This window comes from Fukomys damarensis, unplaced genomic scaffold, assembly GCF_012274545.1.
Source record: "Fukomys damarensis isolate Sample0158 unplaced genomic scaffold, DMR_v1.0_HiC HiC_scaffold_4, whole genome shotgun sequence".
NCBI lineage: Eukaryota > Metazoa > Chordata > Mammalia > Rodentia > Bathyergidae > Fukomys > Fukomys damarensis.
The window spans coordinates 65,700,338-65,725,368 of NW_022900916.1; the positions used below are offsets into that span (position 1 = coordinate 65,700,338).

At 35.6% G+C, this 25,031-nt stretch overlaps 1 long non-coding RNA gene across 2 annotated transcripts in view; it reads left to right on the forward strand.

Annotated features, from left to right (window-relative positions):
* Positions 1–16,239, forward strand: part of LOC104852089 — a 32,346-nt gene extending 16,107 nt beyond the window's left edge. The window contains exons 1-3 of one of the 2 annotated variants that reach the window (XR_004515220.1): positions 12,787–13,011; positions 15,399–15,544; positions 15,643–16,239. This is a non-coding gene — a long non-coding RNA (uncharacterized LOC104852089). Of the gene's footprint in view, positions 1–12,786; positions 13,012–15,398; positions 15,545–15,642 lie in introns of those variants that run through there. The other variant, XR_777407.2, reaches the window with a different exon arrangement.
* Positions 16,240–25,031: the final 8,792 nt, after the last annotated feature.

Genomic DNA, 25,031 nt, shown 5'->3' on the forward strand with positions numbered 1-25,031 from the left:
TTTCTTTACAAGAACATTCCAAATGACATATAGATACTTCTACTTCTCGAAATGGACAATGTTTCCTACACCCCCACTCCTACCAAGTGTGATGAAGTTAGTGGCTCATTTCAAAAAAGAGATAATGGAAAGGGAAAAAGTAATAACTTCACAGTGACCAAAACCTTGGCAAACACTGCTTTAAGTAAGTGATCAGGAAGGTGAACACCCCTAGTGATGTCATGTGAATATAATATACCCCAGGTCTAGTTATGTAAAAGGTGTACCATCTCTGTGATATTTTTCCCAAAATATATCATCCTGGTCCTAGTATGAGAAATATCTCAAGCCTAGTTTGAGAAAGTCCACAAAATGCCTGACTATCACTGCTCAAAATTATCAAGGTTAGCAAGTACAAGGATGGGTTTAGAAGCTGGGAGAAACAGATGGGATGTGTATGTCAGGTTGGACCCTGAAAGACAGAAAAAGAACAGTGGGAAGACAAGAAAATCCAAATAAAGTGAAAACTTTAGTTAAAAGAAATATAGCAGTATCGGTTGATAGTTTTGACAGATATAAATGGCAATGCAATATGATAATATTAGGAGAAACAAATGATGATGGTTACATAACAACTGACTGTATTGTCCATGCAATTCTGTAAATCTTAAATCACTCCAAAGTAATAAGCTTATTCATCTTAGTAATAAGCTACTTCATCTAACTTTCCCCACTAGCTATTATGCCCTCTTTCTGTCTGACAAATAAATCATTCTAATGATATTATGTTTAAAATTGAACTTCTTTCAGAAGGATTTTCATGACAATGAAGCGCTAAATAGAAGTATGAATTCCAAATGTGAGAAATATTGTTATTATGCAGAGATCATAAAATCTCAGTAAAAGAAACTGTCCAAAATTTTAGTCTTCATGATCACAAATGGCATATCAAATATTTTATTGTAGAAAAATAGTATATATACAAGAAGCTTTAGTCTTCATATAACAACTTCAGATCCATAATTTTAAAAATCTCAAAATTTAATTACTATTTAGCACTCTCCATATTTGAAGTGGCAAATTTAATGTTAATATTGATATTAATAGGTCTTTGGACTATTTTTAGCTCTTTTTCTGAAAAAGTTTGGACAGAACTGTAATATACAATATACTATTCAAGGTTAAATAGAAAAACTGTGGGATGAGTGTAAAATCTTTGTGTCACCAAGTTATATAGCTAATAGCTGTAAAAATATTGTGCAGATCTTCTTAAACTGGCACCTCAGAAATCTTTTGTGTATGACTAACTACCTTGATAAACTGCAATTACATTTGTAGCCAAAGGTCTTGGAGAGGAAAGTATTGACCCAGTGAAAATGAAAAAATCCCAAGGCACTCTTTGAAAGTCATTTGCAGGTGTACTCAAATAATTATAGTGTGAGCCAAGATACTTTAGCCATATAATTCATTTGTTGAGCAACAAGTTTGTGGTATAGATTAATTTAGTAAAAGTATGACAAACAATTCAGCACAATTAAAACCAAAATATAAAAGTATTGTACTGGTGCAAATTTTAACATCCATATAATTGGTTATATAGTGCTGAAAAGCTTCCTTTCTTTGGTGATAATAGAGTTCACAGGCAGTCATTAAAATGTTTAATTTATTGTTGACTTTTATCAATGTCATACACACTGTTTCAATATAGAAGGTAAAACAACTTCCAGGCTCTACCTGTTTCCCAAACTTATTTTTTAGTACATGTTTGCAGTATAATACATGTTTAATACATGTTTGCAGTATATTTTGTTCACACGCATGGTAGGGAAGTGGTATATGTACACAACACATCTAAATTCTTTTTTCAACCCCTTTTCCCCTTCTCTCCTCCTCCCTCCATCTCTTTATTCCCTTTCCATTTGAGGAAAATCTATCTCCCTACTTCCTATCATCTACTTTTTATTTTGCTCTTTATTTATGCTTTTACTTTCTCAAATAAGAGCAACCATGTGATATTTAAGCCTGTGCATCTGACTTATTTCTATGAACATTATAGACTCAGGATACATCCATTTTTTTCTACAAATGACTCAGGTTTTATCCTTCTTTATAGCAGAGGGTGCAAATATCGTATTTTCCTCATTCATCTATTAAGGGACATATAGATGTACCTCTTATGAATTGTGCTGCTATAAACATGAGTAAGCATAAACCTCTGTAGTATGGTGTCTATTCTTTTGGAAAGATTCCTACAAGGGGAGTTATTGGATCAGACCGAAATTTTAGTTTTGGTTTTTTGAAGAATCTCTACAGCGCTGTGCCAGTTTATCTTCTCAATCTTAAAATATAAAAATTCAATTATTATAGATGTTATTTGGTTGTGTAATTCAAAGTTTTTATATCTACATGCACTTGCTGTATCATAATAGTAAGCATTCAGTCTCTATCAGAGGTAGAACTACTATTTACCTACAGCACAGATAAATATTCTTCCTTTCTCCACACCCTATTTTTACCTAGAAGTCAAAGTGATAATGGAGGCTGTCACTGGCAGGTTGAGGGTGTCTGTATTATAGTGGAGGATTCCTGGAGCTATGAAGCCGTGACAATATTGAGAAGCCGTCTCATCATCCCTTCTTTTCTTCCATCAAGAGAAGTGAAAGAGCAAAAGCACAACAGCTAGAACTACAGAGAAAGCATTCGTGGTACTCTCAAAATGCAAGCATTTGCTTCTAGAGAAGATAAAGTTTTGTCATATGACCCTTTGAATGGGAGCAAATGGCTCCATAATGAAGGATACTAGGTTCTAGGGCTAACCTCTGGAGAGTGAGAAGGATGAGGTGCAGCTGCATAGGCACCAGCAGTCCCCCAACCCTAACCTGGCCTCCTGCCTGGGCTGGTACCTGGATTCATACCACAGAAGCCATTGTTTTGAGCTCTAACCTTGATTTTGATTTAATTCACAGTTAAAAGTGATAGATTAATAAGTACCACAAATTGTCAGTTTTCTAAGCTGTGCTTGATGCTATTGTGTTGCTGATTGTATTACTTTGGCTAAGGTGTTGTAATTGATTTAATCAGTTGTTACTTCTCAGCCTTTTGGCTAAGATCAAGTGTGATTTAATCAGTTGGCCTTCCTTGTATAATGAAAGTGAGATTACCTAAGAGTCATTAGAGACTCAAAACCTAAAGACCAGCTATAACAGAAAGATCAAAGTATTAACCCAGGAATTAAACCAAGGATAGTGCCAACAACAAAAATAGAAATGAGAAGATGTTTAAGCAAGGCCCAAAGAAAGGGTGCCTGTTCATCAATGTTCAAATACTCAAGGAAATGAGGTGGAAAAGTTTGATAATCAACCGCCTGGGCAGCCTGAACTGATAGCACAGGAAATAACAGAACAGATAAATGAGGCTGTAGAAAAATTCAAAGCAGAAACAATTTCCAAGATAACTACAGAGATGGTGAGCAGAATGAAAGACATGATAGAGACTCTAGAACAGAAACAGATTTTAAAAATACATGAGCTCAGGATCACAATAGAAGCCATGAATGCCTACCATAGGAAAGATATGGAAACCATGAATGCCCAACATAGAAAAGAAATGGAATCCATGAAACATATTCAAACAGATATCCAGGAGACTAAATACTCTATTGAAACTGTACACAACAGATTGAGCCAATCTGAAGACAGAATATCAGACATAGAAAACAAGATGGTGGTCAGTGACCATGAAAAGAGGGATCTCTTTAAAAAGTAAAGGAACATGAGAAATCAATCCAACAGCCCCTAGAAGATGCAAAGAAGAATAATATAAGACTAACAGGAATTCTGAAAAAGTAGGAGGAAGTACAAGTGGCATGAAAAACATGTTCAATTTCCTAATGAGATAATTTACAATGTGAAGTAGGAAGAAAAGGCCTAAAGGTGTAAGGAAAATGGGAAGGGTAGGGGAACAGTAATAAGGGAAAAAATATGAGAAAATGAAAAAATGGAAATAAAATTTTTGTAAATGGGGAGGGGAGGGGGGTGAAGGGAGAGCAGGGACAAGGGGAAAGAAACAAGACATGTCATGTAAAGGTACAAGATCCCAATAATGAATGTAACTGTACTATATACCTAAAATGTACCAATAAACTCAATAAAAAAAGAATCAATGACAGAAAACTTCCCAAACAGAGCAAAAGAATTTGACATACATATAAGAGAGGCTTATAGGAATCCAAACAGCTATGATCACAAAAAAACTATGCCTAGACATGTAATAATCAAGATCTCAGAAACTCAACAGAAAAATGAAATGCTATAAGCAATGAGAGAAAAGAAACAATCACAGGCAAAGGAAAGCCCATAAGAATCACATCAGAATTTTCAACACAAGCCCTTAAGTAAAGGAGAGCCTGGAATGAGTTATTTCAAGCCCTAAAAGAAAACAACCTCCAACCTAGACTAATGTACCTGCAAAACTCTCTTTCAAAATTTATAGGGAAATAAGAAATGTCCCTGACAAAGAACACCTGAAAAACTTCATGAATACCACACCAGCCCTCCAAACAATTCTAAACAATATCCTAGAAAAATACAATGAAGATCAGAACTCCATGAGGCCCAACAGAGCAAATTCAGCAGGCAAGGCAAGAAATTAAAGAGAAAATATTAAAAAGGGTCAGCAAAAGTAAAATAACATGGTGATGATAAGTCAACACATATCAGTTAAAAACATCAGTGTTAATGGCCTCAATTCACCAATGAAAAGAAACAGACTAGCAAAATGGATTAAGAAGCAAAATCCAATAATATGCTGTATGCAAGAAACACACCTAGTTCAAAAAGAAACTCATAGACTGAAAATAAAAGGATGGAAAACAGTTCTCCATGTGACAGGAATCTTGATAAAAGCAGTGATAGTTATTATTTGCAGACAAAGTAAATTTCAAGCCAAAACTATTTAAAGAGATACAAAGAAGGTCACTATATCTTTGTAAAGGGAAGAATCCAAGAGGAATAGATGACAATCATAAATATACATGCACCAAATGCTAATGCCCCCAACTATAAAAAAATAAATATTAAGGGACATGAAAAATTAAAGGATATTGTTTTTGTTGTGTGTTTTGTGTGTGTGTGTGTGTGTGTGGTTTTTTGTTTTTTGTATTTTTTTTATTTTTACTTTTGAGACAAGATCTCACTATGTAGTTGAGACTGATCTGTAACTCACTATGTAGCCCAGGCTGGTCTCGAACTCACAGTGATCCTCCTGCCTCAGCCTCCCAAGTGCTGGGATTACAGGCATGTTCCACCACACCCAGAAAAACTTCTACACTTAATTGACAGATTGATAGAGTAGCTGGATACAAGCTATGCACCCCAAAATCAATAATCTTCTTGTACACAAATAATCACTGAGAGAGAAATTAGAGGAACAATCCATTTCACAGTAGCATCCAATAAAATGAAATATCTAAGAATCAATCTAATGAAGGAAGCAAAAGACCTCTACATTGAGAACTACAACACTCTGACACAAAGAAATCAAAGAGGATATAAGAAAATGGAAAGACATCCCTCATTCCTGGGTAGGAAAAACCAATGTAGTAAAAAAACTACTGCACTGATTCAGTGCAATCCCAACTGAAATCCCAACAGTATATTTCACTGAAATAGAGAAAACAATCCAAAAATTCATTTGGAACTAGAAGAGACCTAGAGTAGTAAAAGCAATTCTAGGCAACAGAGACATGGCAGGGCTATCCCAATTCCAACTTGGAATTATACTACAAAGCCACTGTGATAAAAACAGCATGGTGCTGGCAAAGAAACAGACTCAAGGATCAGTGGAATAGATTGGAAGATGCAGAAACAATTCCAGATATACTCAGCTACCTCATCTTTGACAAAGGAGCTAACCATCCTCACTGGAGGAAAGATAGCCTCTTTAATAAATGGCACTGGAAAAAGTGGATTTCCACTTGCCAAAGATTAAAACTAGACTCCTATCTCTCACCATACACTTAGCTAAAATCCAAATGGATTAAAGATCTAAGTATTAAAACAGAAACACTAAACTTGCTGGGAGATAAGTTAGGTAGAACTCTTGAAGACATTGGCATAGGAAAAGACTTTGTGAACAAATCTTCAGTATTAGGGCAGCTAGCACAAATAATCAATAACTGTGATCTCATGTTTTTAAAAAGCTTCTGCACTGTGAGAGAAACCACCAACAGAGACAACCTACAATGTGGGAAAAAATGTTACCAGCTGTTCCTCAGAATATATAAAGAGCTCAGACCCCAGAAATTTCTAAACCCAATTCAAATGTGGGCATCTGCAATGAACAGACATTTCTCAAACAAAGAAGTGAAAGCAGGAAATAAACATATGAAAAAATGCTCAGCATCACTGGTCATTCAAGAGATGCAGATGAAAACAACGAGATTCCATCTCACCCCACAATGAATGGTTGCTATCTAGAAATCAACCAATAACGAATGTTGGTGGGGTTGTGAGGAGATAGGAACTCTTCTTCATTGATGGTGGGATTGCAGACTAGTGCAACCACTGTGAAAATCAATATGGAGATATCTCAAAGAACTACAATTAGAAGTCCCATTTGACACAGCTAGTCCTCTGCTGGGTATCTTCCCAAAAGCATTAAAAGAATCATACCACAGTGATATATGCTCACCCATGTTTACAGCAGCACCGTTTGTAATACCTAAAACTTGGAAACAGCCTAATTGCTCATCAACTGGAGAATGGATAAAGAAGATGTGTGTGTGTGTGTGTGTGTGTGTGTGTGTGTGTGTGTGTGTTGGAATACTACTCAGCCATAAAGAATGAGAAGCTAGAGACATTAGCTAAGTGGATGCACATTGAGGACATACTCTTAAGTGAAATCAGTAGGACACACATGTGTAAATATTGAATAGCTTCTCTGTGTGATAAACTAAAAGTGTAACTAGGCATCAAAATGTATAATTGATATTATGTAACAAGAAAAAAATGTCTAAATGTGCAGAGGAAGTGGGAAGATTAGGGGAAAGGTGAGAATGGAAAGAAAAAATAAGAGAAAAGAAAAAACATGGACAGAAAGTGGCTGTATACAGGGAATGGTTGAGGGGGTGAAGGGAGGGCAAGGAATGGGGTAAAAAATAAGAACTAAGATATATCATGTGAAGGTATAAGATCCCAATGATGAATGTAACTGTATTGTATACCTAAAATGTACCAATAAAGTAAAAGGAGAAAAAAGAAATAAAATTATTACAATAATCAACAAATTTATTTATTTTATGAAACTAAAATAAATTTATTTATATTTGTTTATATTAATGTGTACAATGTCATGAAATGTTTTGTTTTGTTTTGTGTTTTTGCAGTCACAGCCACACTCATACTTTGAGATAATTTTTGATAACATTGTCTGTATCATTTGTGTGTATTTCTCACTGATCCTAAATAAGCTTCTATATCATGAATTTTTTTTTTTAGTAAATTGCTCCTTTGGCACTTCTTCAAAGGTTAATAGTTAACCAATAATTAATTCTCCAAATTTTGACATGAAAATCTCATGAGTATCCTACTGCTGGTGTATATAATATGCATTTACAACTGCTGCACCACAAATTAGCTGTATTACAAATTCTTGCTCCATTGTAATATATCCTGGATATCTGGTATATCATAATATTATGGCACCTGTAATGCTACATCTATGGCTTCTTCACATTACTGTAATCAAAGAAAAAGTCAGGTTTTATGTTTTCAGGTTTTCTTTGTATGATTTTTCATGAGTCTTAACATATGAAATATTCTTTTCTCAGTCCATTTAACAAATTTTACAACAGAACAATTTTCAAAGTTTATGATTTCACCACATTTTTGCTTTGCCTTTGCTTATATCCATAAAAATATTTTTATTTGGCAATTCTGTGCTGCAAAAATGTTTTTTTAAGAACTCTTGTGCTGGAGTATATTCAAATAATAATTATCTGCATGTAGCAGGTGGTGCTCAATAATAAACTAATAATTAATTTCAAAACAGCATCATAAGAACGCCCATGTATTGAAAGGTTTGCAGTTTTTCTGGCATCAACCATAGGTGTGATAATTAGGCAAATATAACTTACACAATTTTATGCCATATTTTTATCCCATATTGTTTTCTTTTGATGTATTGTTAAAAATGCAAATGTTCACCGTAAAATTCACACTTTCGTCTATCACTTCATTTTCCCCACTTTTGCTGCATTCTCAAATATATTAATAGTTTCTTCAATGATTTTTCTAAGTTTTTCAAAGGATCCTCTGTTCTGCATGTGGCGTTATCAGAGTAAACAGTTCAAAATAGTCAAAATATAGTGGTTATATAACATTCTCAACACATCTGCTGCCATGTCTGGTAATGGTACTATCCTCATAATTAACAGTACACCTATAATTATTTTCATCTCACTGATGATAACAGATTCCAGGCATTGCTGATGGTTTCTTCTTTTTGTATGAAAGCCTTACTGTGTGCTGTGTCTATTTATTTCTTTAACTATAATTTTGGTTATATTATCAGGTGTGAATAATTTATGCAATGCAAAAAGATCACTGCAATTAATTTTTCTTATTAGCATTTTCACGCTTTGCAGTTTGGTGTGCTCCTGTTCTATCAGTTATTGTCTACCATTAGTCCTCTTCATTGTCCACATTCATATCCAAATCTACATTATGTTCATTGAATGCATTGGCCACAAGATTACATTCATCTAACTCTAATGCATCCTCATCTGACGAGTAACGGATGGACAGTGACCCTTTCCTCTGATGAGATATAATTACAACCCTCTGATGAATCATACATTTTCTGTGCTTAACACTCTAAATGAAATATTTACAAAATTGAATTTGTCTTAAAATTGAAAAAAATGAATAGGTTATTATATATGTACTGCAAAAATTATATGCTGCATACAAACAAAATTCCCAAATAAAAATGAGAAGAATCACCAAGGAACAACAAAGAAATAACAAATGAAAAATTTATCACTGAGCCTAGTGATAATCTAACTGTGAAATAGCAATAATTGTTTTTGTTTCTCATCTTATATATTAACAAAAGAACAAAACACAGGCTGGCTATATAACATCAGGTTAACAAACTCAAATCAGATCTGCCTGGGTGTAAAACATATTAATTAAATCAGAGCTGTCCAGCAGTGAAATATATGAAGAATTATAGCCCAAATGTGCACAGTAAAGCACTTATTGTTTAATTTCCATACATCTGTGTAATTTCAGTGGTTTCTTTTGTCATTGATTTCTAGTCCCATCGCATTGTGATCTGATAATCCATGGTATAATTTTAATTATTTTGCATTTATTTAAGCATGGTTTATTAGCTAGTATGTTGTCTATTTTGAAAAAACTTCCATGTCCTTCTGAAAAGAATGTGCATTCTATTGTTGTGGGATGGAACAGTGTGCATATCTCTTTGTTCTTGTTCAAAGGTTTGGTTCTACTCTTATGTTTCTTTGGGGTTTTTTTGCTTGCTTGTTTGTTTGTTTAATTGATCTATTTGTTAGAGTAGGGTATTGAGATCCCTCACCATAATTGTGTTGATGTTTATCTGACCTTTCATGTTCTTAAGTATTTGTTTTATGAAGTTCAATGCACCATAATTTGGCACATATATGTTTATAATTTTTACCTCCTCGTGTTGAACAGTTCCATTAACCAATATGCAGTGTCCTTTTAATAAGCTTTGCCTTACATCTAATTTTGTCTGAAAAGAGGATAGCTACTCCTGTTTGTTTAGAGGCTCCCTTTGTATGGAATATCATTTTCCATCTTTTGATTTCTAGCCTGTGAATTTCTTTTAGGGTTAAATGTTTCTTGCATACAATATACTGTTGGATTTTGCTTTTTGATCCATTCTGCTAATCTGTGTCTTTTGATTGGTAAATTGAGACCAATAACTCTCTCCTTTCTTATTTGCTTGCCCTACCTAGTGAATTCATTTTATTGGATGTTTTGGTGTTGTTATTTTCATTACCTCTTTCTAAGACATCTGTGAAAACTTTTTGGAATGTTGGTTTGGAAGTCATGAATTTCTAAGAGGTTCTATTATGGAAAAGTATTATTTCTCTATGAGTTTTGAAAGATAATTTTGCAAGATGTATCAGTCGGGGTTGAAAGATTTTTTTTCATTTAGGGCTTGAAATTCTTCATTCCATGCTCTCTTTATGTTTAATATTTGTGTTGAGAAGTCCACTGCAGTTTCCATGGATAGTCCTTCATAAGTGACTCATCGCTTTTTTCTAAAAGCTTTTTAAGCTATAGCTTTTTACTGGATTTCTGACATTTTAATTATAATGTGGCACGGAATGTTTTATAATCTGATAATGCCTATTTGGGGTTCTATGTTTCTCATTTATCGCTATGTTAAATTCTTTTTCCTTGTCTGAAAAGTTGTCTGCTATTGTTTCTCTAAACAAGTTCTTTATGCCATGTGCTGTTTTCTGATTTTTCACTAATTCATTACTCATAGATTTGTCATCTTTGTGATCTAGCAGCTGTTGGAGTCATATTTCGTGTTCTCTCGTTTTTGAGGTATCTCACCTTCATTTATCACCAGTAACAGCCCTGTCTTCTACATCTGACCCTCTGTCCTCACACTCGTCACTTCTGCTGCCCATACTTTCAATCATATTTTTAATCTCTTAGATTTCTGTTTGGGACTTTTTAAGTAGACTCTTATTCTTTGTGCTGGGTACTCATGTTTTGTATCTCTTTGCTTAGCTCTCTGCTTGCTTTTTGTAGGTGTTATCTCTAAGCTCGTTGACCATTAGGATTATTGTCTTAGGTACTTTCCTCATTGCGGAGACAGAGTACCCAACATCCACAAGTTCAAAGAGGAAAAGTTTATTTTGGCTCACAGTATGTAAAGGTGTCAGTCTACAGTTAGCTTACACCAAGACAGGGTGGCGCGGCAGAGAGGAATCACAGAGGAGAAAGAGGGTATGGCAAAGCAGGCAGAAACAATGACAACAAAGCAGCAGCAGCAGCAGCCGTCCATCTTTTCCTTTATATTCCATCTAGGGTACAAATATATAGGTTGGTGCCACTCATACCTAGGCTGGAGCTTCCATTATCCATGCCATTAATCCCAATACTACATTTTAATCTATGTTCACACACCCTTAATCCAGCTACCTCCAAAATTCCCCATCTGTGACCACATGAGACTTGGGGTGGGACATCTAGGTACAATCCAGAACATTCTTTTCCACTCCTGGCCTCCAAAAGATTCATGTGCAGCCTTAGTGCAAGTGTTGCTGAGTCCCATCTCTAAGAGTTGCTAAAGTTCTGACAGTTTCAGCATTGCTGAAAAGTCCAAGTCCAAAGTCTCCTTTGAATTTTAAAGCAAATTTTTAACTGTGATCCACTTTAGAAATGAAAAGAAAGTTAAACTCTTCCAACGTACAATGGCACAAAATAAACATTTCTTTTCCAAAAGGTACAAATAGGGGATACAAAGGGATGAAACCAAAGTAAGTTCGAAATCCAGCAGGGCAAACTTGAAGTCCCACAGTTCCCTGCCCAGCATCTGGGGTAACACATGGCAAGATGTGAACTCTGAAAAGGCTTGGTTGTTTCTGCCCCTACAGCACTACCTTTGGATATAGCTTCCAAGGCTTCTTTCTTGGGCAAACCCTTCTTCTTATAATTTTCCTCAGATGACCCATGTTTCTGGCTTCTCCAACCTTCTCCCCACATCACATTTGGCTTAGCACTCATAGCTTCACACAGTGGCCTCTCAGGCACACTTGCTGAACCCCCAGGCCTTTTTCTGAAATCTAGGCAGAAACCTTCTTGACTCCACAATCTTCCCTTCTGAATATACCTAAAACTAGCACTGTGTGGATGATGCCAAGATGTACCATCAACAAGAGTAGTAGCAGGAGTTCCTTCTCTCTTGACTGTGGGCATTGAGTGTCTGCATTGCTGAATGCTATGAATCCAATCCAGTAGTGCAATGCCTGCCGCAGGGATCCATTCCGGACATATCCATCAGAACTGGAGTCACCTGGTGAAGCAGACTGAGGAAACTCAGCGATATCCTTTGGTGAAAGGAGGAGAAAATTTTTTTTCCAAGAAGAATGGCATGATGAATCCTAAGTTTTGGGAAGAATAATCAGAAAGCAATGCATACGAAGGTATTAAGAAGAAAAGCAAAGGGCACTGTGTCTGATATCAATTAGAGGAAAGTTACAGAAATCTGAGCTTGCAGGGTGTGATACCCTGGATACATTAGAAAGAAGAAGCCAAAAAGGAGGATCTATGCATCTATCAAGGAAAAACTGGCAGATTTAATGATTAACTAAAAAAATAAAGAGTATTCAGATTTTAAAACTGAATCATTAGAAATATTTATAAAGTTCACACAATCAGGATATACAACATCTTAGTCACCTCACTAGACAGGATCCATGCACCTCTAAATTAAATTATTACTATCATTTTGACCTAGTTTGCGGTTCTAGGGCTTTGGCCAAAGGATTCAGAGACCAGTATATGTTCATTATTATATGTTCATTACTATATGTAAATTAAGATGATAACTTCTGAATCTAAACTCAAGATGACCTAGAATGAAACAAACCTTATTAAACACAGAAATACATTTGCTATGTAAGTCTACGCTGGTAAAGAAAAAGCACAAACTATCAATGAGGTAGACAGAAAACCTAATGATTATTTATTCATTTTTAAATTATTTATTCATTTAATTAACTATCCATTTAATCAAAAATACTCATTCAAAAATATTGTGTTGAGTTCCAACTATCTATCAGGCACTGAACTAGGTGCCGAAGATAGAAATGAGTCTCTCTCCTCAGCAGGATCAGACTGGTCAAAAAGATCCCTCAGGATGTCAGGTAATCACAGAAATTCACTACTACCCACATTGCCTCCGTGACCAGATTAATAGGGGTAAAACTCTAATGTGAGCCACCAAGAGGAGGTGTGGTATCATGTAAGTACAATTAGCTTTGCTCTTTTATTCAAGTCATTCTGTATCTCTTTTCTCTCATACCTAACATTTAATCCATCACCAAATCTTACTGGGTCTCCTTAGCTATGTATCCCGAATTCTATTGTCTCTCAGATGTTGTACTGCCATGAAGCAGTTCAAGTTCCAATAATCTCAGCGTTAAACTGTTGCAACGATCTTCTCGCCCACCCCCCGCTCCCAGCCTTGCCTGCTAGAAGCTCTTCGCCCAACCTGCAGGACGTGTTTTTGAAATTAAACAGATCATGTGACTCATTAAACTTGCACTCATTTAGAGAGTAATGCAAAACTCTAATAATGATCTATAAAGCCCTCCTTAGACTTTGACTCCAGCCTCCTCCCTTCTGTCAAGAATTCCCTTTGTTCATGCTTTCTGTTTCTTCCCAGCACTTGTTCTTTTTTTTTTTTTTTGTCTTTCTGTAGACATCACTTAATGCAGACATCTTTAACTAATGTACAAACAACAGTACCAACCATCAATCTTTAGTCATCTATTTTATTTTTAACACCTGCATTTGTCTAGTGTTTGTTTCTCTTTTCTGGAATGAAAATGCTACAACAGCAGAAACAGTATATTTTTGTCCTCTGAAGTATTTCTATAAAAATATCTGGTACAGAATACCCACAATATGAATTCATAGACTTAGTAAGATAAATGTGACTGACTTGTCCTTTTCTTTTTATTTTCAGCTTACTTAATAAAAAAATAAATGAAAAATGACTATTAAAAGGTTAACCCCTTTTATAGCACATCAGTCTTTTGTCCATAACCTCTCGAAAGGTTCCAGGAGGTTATGTGCCTTACTATTTTATATTTTAACATTTACATTATAATACAATTTTTCAAGATTTTGGACTTAAAAAATTATGCAAGTCATGCTAAGAAATCTTTAAAACAGAAAACTGCACATTAAAAAAAAACACCTGGGGCCGGGGATTTAGCTCAGTGTTTCCACCACCTGCCTCGCAAGCCCAAGGACCTGAGTTCGATCCCCCATACAAACAAAACAAAACAGAACCAAAAAACACCTAAATACGTATTCTCCATGTTATTCATGGCTAACAACTTCCTGTAGATATAATATTGTATCCAAAAGTTTATTTCCATTTTAGTACTTGATATTTAGAGTTTTTGTTGTGCTATAGAAAGTGCTTTAAAGTAATGTTTGTATGCATATATTTGTATACAACTTTTTTTAGTCAAGATGTTTCAAAATATACTTTGGCAAGCATGTATAGTGTCTGTCTCACCTCCTTGCTAAATGCTGGGAAGTAAGGTAAAAGAGTAGCTGAGAGTCTGAAAGCTCTAAACAGACCAACAACTTCCAGTACCAGCCTCACTGTTTTCCAGCTTTGTGGTCTCTGAAAATATATAATCTCTTAGTGCTTTGTTTCTCCTTTGTGTAAAAAGGAGATAGTAGTGATATCCAGGTGAAGGGTTTATGATGAGAATTAAATTGTGTAGCTTTAAGTTAAATGCTTAAAATAGTACCTATTAAATATTAAACACATATAAACATTAGATGTTAGTGTGAAGAAAGTAAAATCAATGTTTTATGTGAATATTAAAATGTTTACCAATGTGAAGGGAAAAGTGGTAATATACCATAAATTCTTTGATGAAACTGAATAATTTTTAATTCCTTCACCATTTTCATTTTTTAGACATTACGTTCATTTCTTATTTATTTATAAAAACTGTTTATAAATTGAAATTAGCTCCTTACATATTTATTGAGAATGTTTCTAATTATCTACATAAATTATTAGCATTATTGTTTTTGTACTATATTGAAATTTTACATTTTCATATTTTAAATCTGTCCTTTTATGCTTTACATTTTTCCATTTTTGTTTCTATATTTTCTCTAGAATTTTATAATCTGAAATTTAACAGTTATCTGAAAGTTACTTCAGTGCAAAGTAGGATGTGAGACTTTATCTTAAATTTCCCTTAAAGCAATTTTCTCATCTTTTATTTAAAAACCTGTTCATAGCCATTCTTTCAAATTATTTCCCTTAGGGGCCAGGGATCTAGCTCAGTGGTTCCACCTCCTGCCTTGCAAACACCAGGACCCGATTTCGATCCCCGGTACCAAAAAAAAAAAAAAAAGAAATCAAATTATTTCCCTTATATTAAGTGTATATGTGGGATATATATTTGTGCACACAGATATGCATGTATAAATGCATACTATATTTTAAAACTGAATTCTACATCCTAAAGGTTATTTTAAATTTTATATCAATATTTGTGGAATGAACAAAGACATTTTAGCTGATGGGAATCATAAAAAATTGCATTGACATGGTTTTCTACTGTCTGTCCAACTGAATATTTTCCACTCTAGGAACTCAATGTAAAATTCCAGTTGAAGGTAAAAAGGCACGTGTGAGAACGTTCTGTGGAGCTCACTGCATGAGAAGAGTTTGTGATGATCATAGTTCCTTAGGCTCTGTGATTGCGCAAGAGCCCGTCACTAACGTCTCCGCTCCGGTAAGCTCACTAACGTAGACTAGCAGAAGTAGGAAAATGACACATCTCGTCCTGCCAACCAGTTTGTGAGATTCTCGTTTTTGTTTCTATCCACATAGGCTCATTATTTTAAAAACTCCTCCTCTCGTTAGCGCTGAAAGGAACAGGAGTTTTCCAACAAGTTTCATAGAAGACCTGCCGGTGATCACTGGCCCACCTACTTTAATGAACCTGAACTTCTGAAGCGAAATGAATTTTAAGTACTGTGTCTTGAACTCATTTCAAAAGCGAGTATGCAAATATTGCAGCAAGTCCTCCAGTTGTGACACGAAGAAAGGCAAGGGTGTCCGTCGCCTGTACCTGTGCGCCACTTGACTGCAGTTCACTGTTGTAGCTGTCTCACTAAGGAGGAAGCACGGTGTCCTCAGGGCACCCGGGGCTGGAGGAGAAAATCCTTCCAGAACATCCTAGAGGCCTGGATGAAGTGAACAAAAATTTCACGGCTGTTTGCATCCACAATGCGCTGTCCTGTTTGCTTTATTTTTCTCACTTCTTCCTAGTCAAAGTTGGTACAGTAAGACAAACCCACTGCCTACATGACTTTTTTGTAACATGCAAACCAACTCCAAGCCATAAACTTCTGCTTTTCATCTTGTACTATATTCAATAAATTTATAAACATCAATAGATATTACTCAACTTTTTTTCTGGTTTTACTGGGGGTTTTCTTTGCACATATTTCTGATAGGTTTTTTCCCAAAAACATTTTATAACAATTAAAGATTTATTTTGTAAAAAATCTGCTTAAGCTCTGTTCCTTGTAATTTAATAGAATAACAAGAATAGGTAAAACTTAATTAGGTAAAAACAATGTATTTTAGAAGGTGGGTAAAGATTATATAAGCCAGTGCCAGTACCCAGCATACTAATCAGGAATACACAGTCCCCAAGGTCACCTCGAAGAGCTGAGCAGAAAAATTGCTGTATTGCCTTCAAATGATCCGGAGCAAGCTGTACAACAACAAAATGGAGCATTTCTATATCTATTCTTCAATGGCTAGGACAAATCGATCGATATCATTTAAAATGTGATTGTAAAGGCTCCTAAACCACATTTGCTCTTTTCAAACAGTTACACCATAAACTAAAGGTAAAAATATAGTGAGGATTCTAAGTGAACTTCAAATGAGGCTCTTGTGAAAGCATCATCAGCACAGGCTATACTAATCAAGTATTCTATTTTCCCAAGAGAGGTGGAATCAAATTATTTAATTGTTAATCATTCTGAACTTTTGGTTAACAGGTCATCAAGGCAGCTTTTACAAATATGAAATTGTTCTCACTCAGTTACATTCTGAATTGAAACAGTTCATATCGGAGTTCATCTGCCAACTTTTATATTTTCCAGTGTGTCATCAAGGATTCTAAATATGGTTGTTTATGTCAATGAAGTCCTAGTTGTTAGAGTAACAATAATAAAGAATGTAGGAGAAAGCCGGGCATGGTGGCGCGCACCTGCAATCCCAGCACTCAGGAGGCTGAGGCAGGAGGATCACTGTGAGTTCGAGACCAGCCTGGGCTACATAGTGAGTTCCAGGTCAGTCTCAACTACATAGTGAGACCCTCAAAAACCAAAAAAAGAAGGAAGGAGAGTATTATTCTTGGGCTTCTTCATTTCACTACATCAGGAATTCAAGTGAAATGAGGAAAAAAGACCTTCAATAGAATCTTCTTTGTTGTCATCAGTACTGCTGTGGCTCAGGAAAGACAGAAGACGCACACTGATATACATCACTGATGACATCAAGGTTATCACGAGGCTCAGTAACAACTTGAGACCAGACCACAGGTCCTCCAATCCTCATAAGAAAGGTGCTTGGTGGGTTAGTGGAGGGAACCCAACCCCATGTCACTGGACGTGTTTATGAGCTGGGTAAGACATTGCAAAGTAACACCTAGTGTTCTACATAACTAGGGACCTCCTGACCCAAAAAATAGCCTCAAGTTTACCTTGGATCCTGAAAGGCAACACTGCTGACTTCAGGCAGAAGTCTCGCTTTCCTTCTAAACTCCACTGCCAAAAAAACAAAATAAAAAGCTGGTTCAAGGGACCCAGGACTTTTGAGATCAGAGATGAGTATTGCCTCAGGAACATACACCTGTGATTTTCCTTGGTTTAAATTAAAAAAAAAAAAAACAACTAACTTCTCAGTTTCAACACTGTTAAGTGCTTTATTGGCCCCTGGAGGGGAAAAAGTATTACTTGAGCTTGGTCCTTTGGTAGAAAGGCACTTTTGAGAATGCCAAGAGGTTATAAACTTTGGAGTCTTGTCTAACATACTGCAGCATCATCTTCTTACCCTGACACTTCATCTTATAGTAGACTTTCATAAACAATTTGGCCTATGACACACTGAAAAAAAAAAGGTAATATTTGCATTGCACACTGAAAAAATGGGGATGAATTTTGGGATAAAGAAAACAGTGTAAAATTAATTGTAGATTGTTTATATTATATAATTACAACAAAAATTTAAGTAATGGACATGTTAACTTTAGGATATACATAAAATCAGTAAAGAAAATTTAAACAATCTCGTTTCTCATTAAATATGAATTTAAGATTCATAATAAATTTTAGTGCTTAAAATGTCTATTCTCAATTCCTGTTTAAGATATTTTAACAATACTTTCACCTTGTTGATAGTAACCAAGGTGAGAAATATTTTTGAAAAATGGTAGAAAATTGCAGTAGTATATTTATTGCTGAATTATCTTATGAAGGAACAATTTCTTCCATCCATTAATGTAAGTTTGGATAATTCTATCTTTGCACTGTACTTTAGAGAATAATAATTCCTTAACTTTAAAATTGTCCTTACTTTTCATGTGATGATTCACATGGATTTAGATTCCAATGAAAGTTTTTCAGGTTAAATATTTAAACAAGGATGAAGAGTCTTCCCATTTTTAACTTTGATATGTAAAACAAACAAACAAACAAAACCACTCACATTTTTACCAACAAGAAAAACCTGGGGCAAACCTAAAATCAATGACTTTTTGGGACCCACCAGAGAATGATGATCACAAGAAAAACAATGTACCCAAAATTTAAATAAGGGAAAAGAAAAAAATATGAGAAAGGGAAAAAGTGGAAACCAACTCTTTGTAAATAGGGGATGGGGAAGGGAGCTAAGGGAGAGTAGGGATACGTGGAAGAAATGAGAACCAAGACCTGTCCTGTAAAGGTACAAGATCCCAATGATGAGTGTAACTAACTGTATACTTGAAAAGTACCAATGAACTCAATGAAAAGGAAATAAATAAATAAATAATAAATAGCTAGGTTCACCCGAAGAGACATGGGCTACATCTGCTTTCCTGGAACAGAGCCTCTGGGGAAAGGCATTTGAAGTCATAAACTGGTAGTTCTGACAGAGTGGGAGGCTTATTAGCTTCTGAAATGACAACACAAAAAAATTGATAAAGTGCTTTCCCCTTTCCTAGAAGTACAGGTTAAGAATTCTGAAACCATTATAATGCATCTCACACTTGAACAATGAAATGAACGTTAGTGGTAAGATCCAGGGGTCTCAGTGTTGTACTGGCCTGGAAAAGGTGGTGGAGAAGCAAGTGGGGAAGGTTAGGGTTATCTATATAGCACTGGACTCGAGGAGACATCAGTATAAATCCATGTGTAACAACATCGATACAGAGAGAAATGTGTATGTGCGGTTGTGTGTCCACTCATACCCTTCCTTGCTCTGCCAACTGGTGAGTCACAGAAAGAAGCAGCAATGGGTCACCAGATCTTGGTTTCTAATGCTGCTCTCTAATGAATGAATCAGGGCTTAGAGAAACAGATATTCTACGTGCTGTCTGTGGGACAGGAAGTTTAACAGATAACCTTTAGAGCATTTTGTTGCTCAAAATAAAGATGTGGAGAGACAGAGAGGGAAAGAGAGAGTAGAACTACAGTGAGGAGAGTATCACTGTATGCATGAGATAAGAGTTCTCCATAGCCAAACTAGAATAGTTTGAGCTATCTTAAACAGGATTAACCATACTTTCACCTTGTTGGTAGTAACTAAGGTGAGAGATACTTTTGACAAATGATAGAAAATTGTTAATGGATTACAAGTTAAAGTACAAAATAAGTATAATAAATAAATGATAAAATAAGTGATTGAATAATAATAATAATAAGTGATCGAATGAAGAAATACATGAGAGAAAAGTTAATGTAAATAGCTCCAAATAATTTATGCAGAGTCACCGTGGAGGAGTAAGAATGTGCCTTAAGTGTGGGCTGCACGCAGGGACCTCCTTCCAAAGGGTTTAGAGGGCAAAGATGTACGTGAGGGATATAACTTTTTCCTGTGGAGAAAAAATATGTCAAACACTATCTCAGCCAGTTGATCAAGGTTAACATCAACAATGGAAAGGCAAACTGATAGTATTCACCCTTGGCATTATGACACAAAAGGAACGGCACTTCCATATTCCTCATCAAAACCCAGAACCTCAGTCTAATAATCATGAGAAAAACATCAGACAACAGCAAGTGAGAAAGATGATGTGACACACGTGACCTAGACGCCTCCAAACGCGAGGTCTTCAAAAGTAAGGAAGGTCTAAGAAGATGCACCAGTCACGGGGAGCCTAAAACGTCATCATAAGTCAGTGTAATGTGATTTGCTGAATGAGATCCCCAAATGGGAAAAGGTATGAAAGTTTAAAAATTTGGATAAAGTATAACTCTTGTTAATAACAACGTATGACTTTATTTCAGTTATGACAAAGTACTCCATGGTAAGATGCATGTAATGGGGACACTAGCAGACATATATGGGTTCTTCTAATATTTCACAAGTTTTCCATAAGTCTAAAACTATTTTTACAATGTTAGAAGTATCAATAAAATGCAGAAAATCATGAATTTTCTTTCTCTGTAGCTTTTATAGAATTCCTCCTATGAATCTAAAATATCTATTTTTTAGAATTCTAATTTTAATCAAATATTAGAAAGCATTTTAACCAAATCTTTCCAAAATTAAATGTTATCAGTGAATCCACAACTTTTGCAGTATATATATATATATTTTTTTTTTTCACTGTCTTTGTGCTTTCTTGTTATTTTATCTGGGTGCTCCAAACTCCGTAAGTCAATTCTGAGAGCCAATAAGTGTCTTGTAATATATCTCCTGAGAACAATGCACAATCATTCACCACACACACACACACACACACACACACACATACATCACTTCTTTTAATTCACAACCTCAACAAATTTCTTTCTTTTTACAATTATCTTATTTCAGTATGAAACAATAGAATATGATGTTATAATATTTATTTAAATACAGCTAAAGCTAGCATTGGAATATAGAAGCTGGAATTGTCATAGATTTCTCTTTTTGACAATATTTTAACGTGTACTCCAGAATACTAGACAAACCTTTACACACAAAAGATTTTCCACGAATAGAAAAACATGTTGCTTCTTATTTGGAGCTTTCAAATTAATTTAATGAATACAGCTTCTACACCTCACCATCTTAGCTATGGCACACAGGCCACACCCTTCAGTCAGATCTTCGTTTTCATGAAGGGCTCATCTACCATGTGGATATTAGCTCCAAAAGTTAGTTTTATTGTTCCTTTCAAATCACACAGTGCTTCTCAGTGTTCCTCTTTAGCAATTCTAAATAAGAGACAAGAAGGAGTTAATTCTTCTAAGGCTGCCTCTCTGGAAGGTTTTTTTGAGAGGTGTGCACTGCTTGTGTAGTAGAACCAATGGAAGCTTAAACCACTCCATGGAAGAGACACAGCTCTTTAGTTCTATGCCAAACCCTTCCGTGAGGATGCTAAGGTGTGGAGGGATCAGGGCCAGGAGCCAGTGGCTTATCCTGTCGTGCATCTACAACTACTAGGAGCGGACAGAAGAAGGCCTCATGCTTTCCCTACCAAAAGTCAGACTGGCAGTGGAGTGCTGGTGGCCTGAGCTCTGCTATATCAGAGAGGTGTGTCCGCAGTATTTGGCATGCAGTTCCAGTCAGTGATGGTGCTTCTCCAGCCATGGTCCCTCTCCCAGTCTGATCCTAGTCTTCTTGGCTTCCTGAGTGCTTCTCCAGGTGGCCCTATTTCAGTAAATTTCCCAGTACTGTAGAACCCTTATTCTAGAAGTGCTGGGTGCCAGTGGATCACTTGTTCTTGCTTGTTTTACATTTTGGTGCAGATAGATATCTTGACTCCAAACCTACCATAATCTCTAGGAAGGGGACCAGCATATTACAGTATTACATTATAGGGTAGTTTAAAAAAAAAAGGTTTCTCCTTAAAAAAAAAAAAAGGTGTAGTTAAATAATAATGAAAATGTGAATTATAGGTTATTATTTTGACACATATTTTTGTGGTGACTCTACGATTAAACCAGAGACCAGACATAATGTGATCTTATTGTTATTAGTGGTTATAAAGACAGTTTCTCAGGGAATAGTGTGCTACTCTTAAGGGCAGAAATGACTCTTTCCTGATTCCACCCTGAAACATTCGGCTGAAACTTATGCAGTTTATTCCAAGGCAGGATGATGTTGTTCCCACACTACATGCTCTGTATAAATAGAATGAAAAGTAAAACAAACTAAAACTATGGCCTGTGGGACTTCCTTCTTTCCAGAAAATAAAGTGCTCTCAAGAGTACCAAGCAACCTGATGTGGCCACTAGATGAAATTTTCTAAAGAAACTCCCTCTTATATGGCAGTATAAATATGATTCCATGGTCAAAAGGCCAAAAATGGTGAAATACCAAGGTATTCTCAAAGCTTTTTTATGAAAAAAGATGGTACATAAAATAAAATATTGGGGGATCAGGGATTTAGCTCAGTGGTTCTGGCACCTGCTTTGCAAATGCAAGGACCCAAGTTCGATCCCTGGTACCAAAAAATAAATAAATGAATAAATAAAATAAAATATTGGGAAGTAGAAATGGTGACTTCTAGCATTTAACAAAAACATTAGGTAACTGCCTAATATGTAAGAAATAGAGCTTAGACAGGGGATTTTGAGCATCTCAAAAGTGGTGCTAAAAAATTTAAGAACTATAGATTCTCCCTATGATATTTAGTTGATTAGCTAGTTTGTCTAACAGGGTAAAGTCTGGGGAATCACAGAATCAGTATCTATTCAACTGTGGATGTATGCTCAATATCATTTCAAGTGCTAGGGATACTGTTCTGTTTAACACTGTAATATGCAGATATTACTCAAACCAGGTATTCTTTACTGTCTAGGAAACACAATACGAAAATTCTGGTAGGAACCTGTATTCACACTCCTTAGCCACACAATGTAATCTATAGAGAAAATGTACTCCAAAATACTAGGAGCCAGTATCTCCTTCCATCCTTTAACTGGATCTACTGCATCAAGGAAACTTGCCCTAAAACCTTGATATTGCAAGTCTTTCTCTTATGTTGGTCTTCTTCTAAAGTCTTCAGTGTATTCAGTAAACGGGTTGGAACTGTATCTCCAAATTTTTAAAATGATGAATTTAATATTCAAAGAATCCCACCAAATTTTGTGAATCTTTCTTTATGTGTAGAATTACAAGATATGGCAAATTGTTCTTGCTGTTAAAGCAATTATCCCAATGTTTCTAAGACCATTAGATCCTAAAATTTCACCAAATACAGCTACTCCATGGAATATTCTCTCCCATCTTCTGGCTTAGATGTTTCTTATGGAGGCATCTAGATACTTTTTCATTCTGAGTCAGAAATCCAATTAATATACTGTCATATTGGAACATCCTGTGGTTCTATCACTTGGTCGAGGCCTTCAAAGACTACTATGGCTATGTTATCACTAATATTAGGAAGACTGACCATCCTGGAGGCAAGATAAAGTGTGCCATTGTTTTTACCAAACCAAGCAAAGTGCTTCTGATTATCTTTATTGTTTGGTGTGAAACAGAAGGTTATAGCTAAGATGATAGTTGCATAAAGGTACCACAAAGTCTTGATTTAAAACACTGGCAATGATTAGAGTTAGCAGTGGATGAAAAATCTGCAGACATTCTGTACAACCTATCTGATTTTTCACTAAACCAAAAGAAAGCAAAATATGAATGTTTTAGAAGTCACGATTCCTACTCTTATAAGCATTAATCCCATTATTAGTCAGGAAAACCAGCTCACAATGACATTCTACTCTATCATTTGTAGTCTACATAAAACTTTTTCAGGTTTATTGTATTCCATTCATAAATGCATTTTTAATGCCTTGATACACTTAGTCTCACATCAAGCTAATAGAGGTTCCAAATCTTGAATTCCAGCCAATATACTTCAACCAGATAAAAATCTTTCTTCACACTCCTTGGTCTTCACTGTAAGTCTATTAAAATCTATTTCCATGTGTGCTTTAAGCTTTTCTAATATAATGCAGCTAGTAGAACTCTACAAAGCAATTAGTATGTAGGCCACCTTTTCTAGGAGCAGGCTTTGCAATTCTCCTGATGATCATGTCACATATTTACTGGTGACCCAGAGTTGATGACAAGTTATGGATTTCCAGAGGATATCAGCATCCTAATGTAAAGCAACTACCCCAAATGGAGTCACTAAAAAGTTTTCCTGCATTTCCTTTGACTATATACCCAGTTGTGGGATCTCTGGGTCATCAGCCTAGTTAGGTTCACTGCAACAGTATTCACAATAGCCACCATGTAGAATCAATCTAGATGTCCATCAACACACGAATAGATAAAGGCAATGTGGTACACAGATAACAGAATACTATTTTGAAATAAAATGATGGAAATCCTGTCATTTTCAACAACCTCCAGAGGTATTATACCAAGTGAAATAAACTAGGCAAAGAAAGACAAATACGGAAAAATCTCACTTGTGTGTGTAGTCTAAAATTATTGATCTCACAAAAATAGAACAGAAGAATGGTACCAGAGGCAGGGACAGTTGGTAGCAGGGACATGGGAAACATGCTGGACAAAGAATACAAAGCTGGATAGGAGGAATAATGTGAAAGATGCCTTGGATAACTTAGGGAAAAGGAAAAACATGAGAACATGAAACAAAGGAAGCGAAGACTTTGTAAATAGGGGAATGGGAGGGGGTGAAGGGAGAGCAGGAGTAGGGGGAAAAATGAGAACCAAGACCTGTCATGTAGAGGCACAAGACCCCAATGATGAATGTAACTGTACTGTATACCTAAAATGTACCAATAAACTCAATGAGAAGAAGAAAAAAAATTTCTTACATCTGCTAATGGTTTCTTTTGAAGTACAGAAGCTTTTTAGTAAGATGAGATCCCAGTTGTTGATTCTTTCTGCTAGTTCCCGTGCTACTGAGGATTTGTTCATAAAGTCTTTTCCTATACCAATGTCTTCCAGAGTTCTACCTAACTTACTTTCCAGCAAGTTTAATGTTTCTGTTTTAATATTTAGATCTTTAATCCATTTGGATTTTAATTTAGTGCATG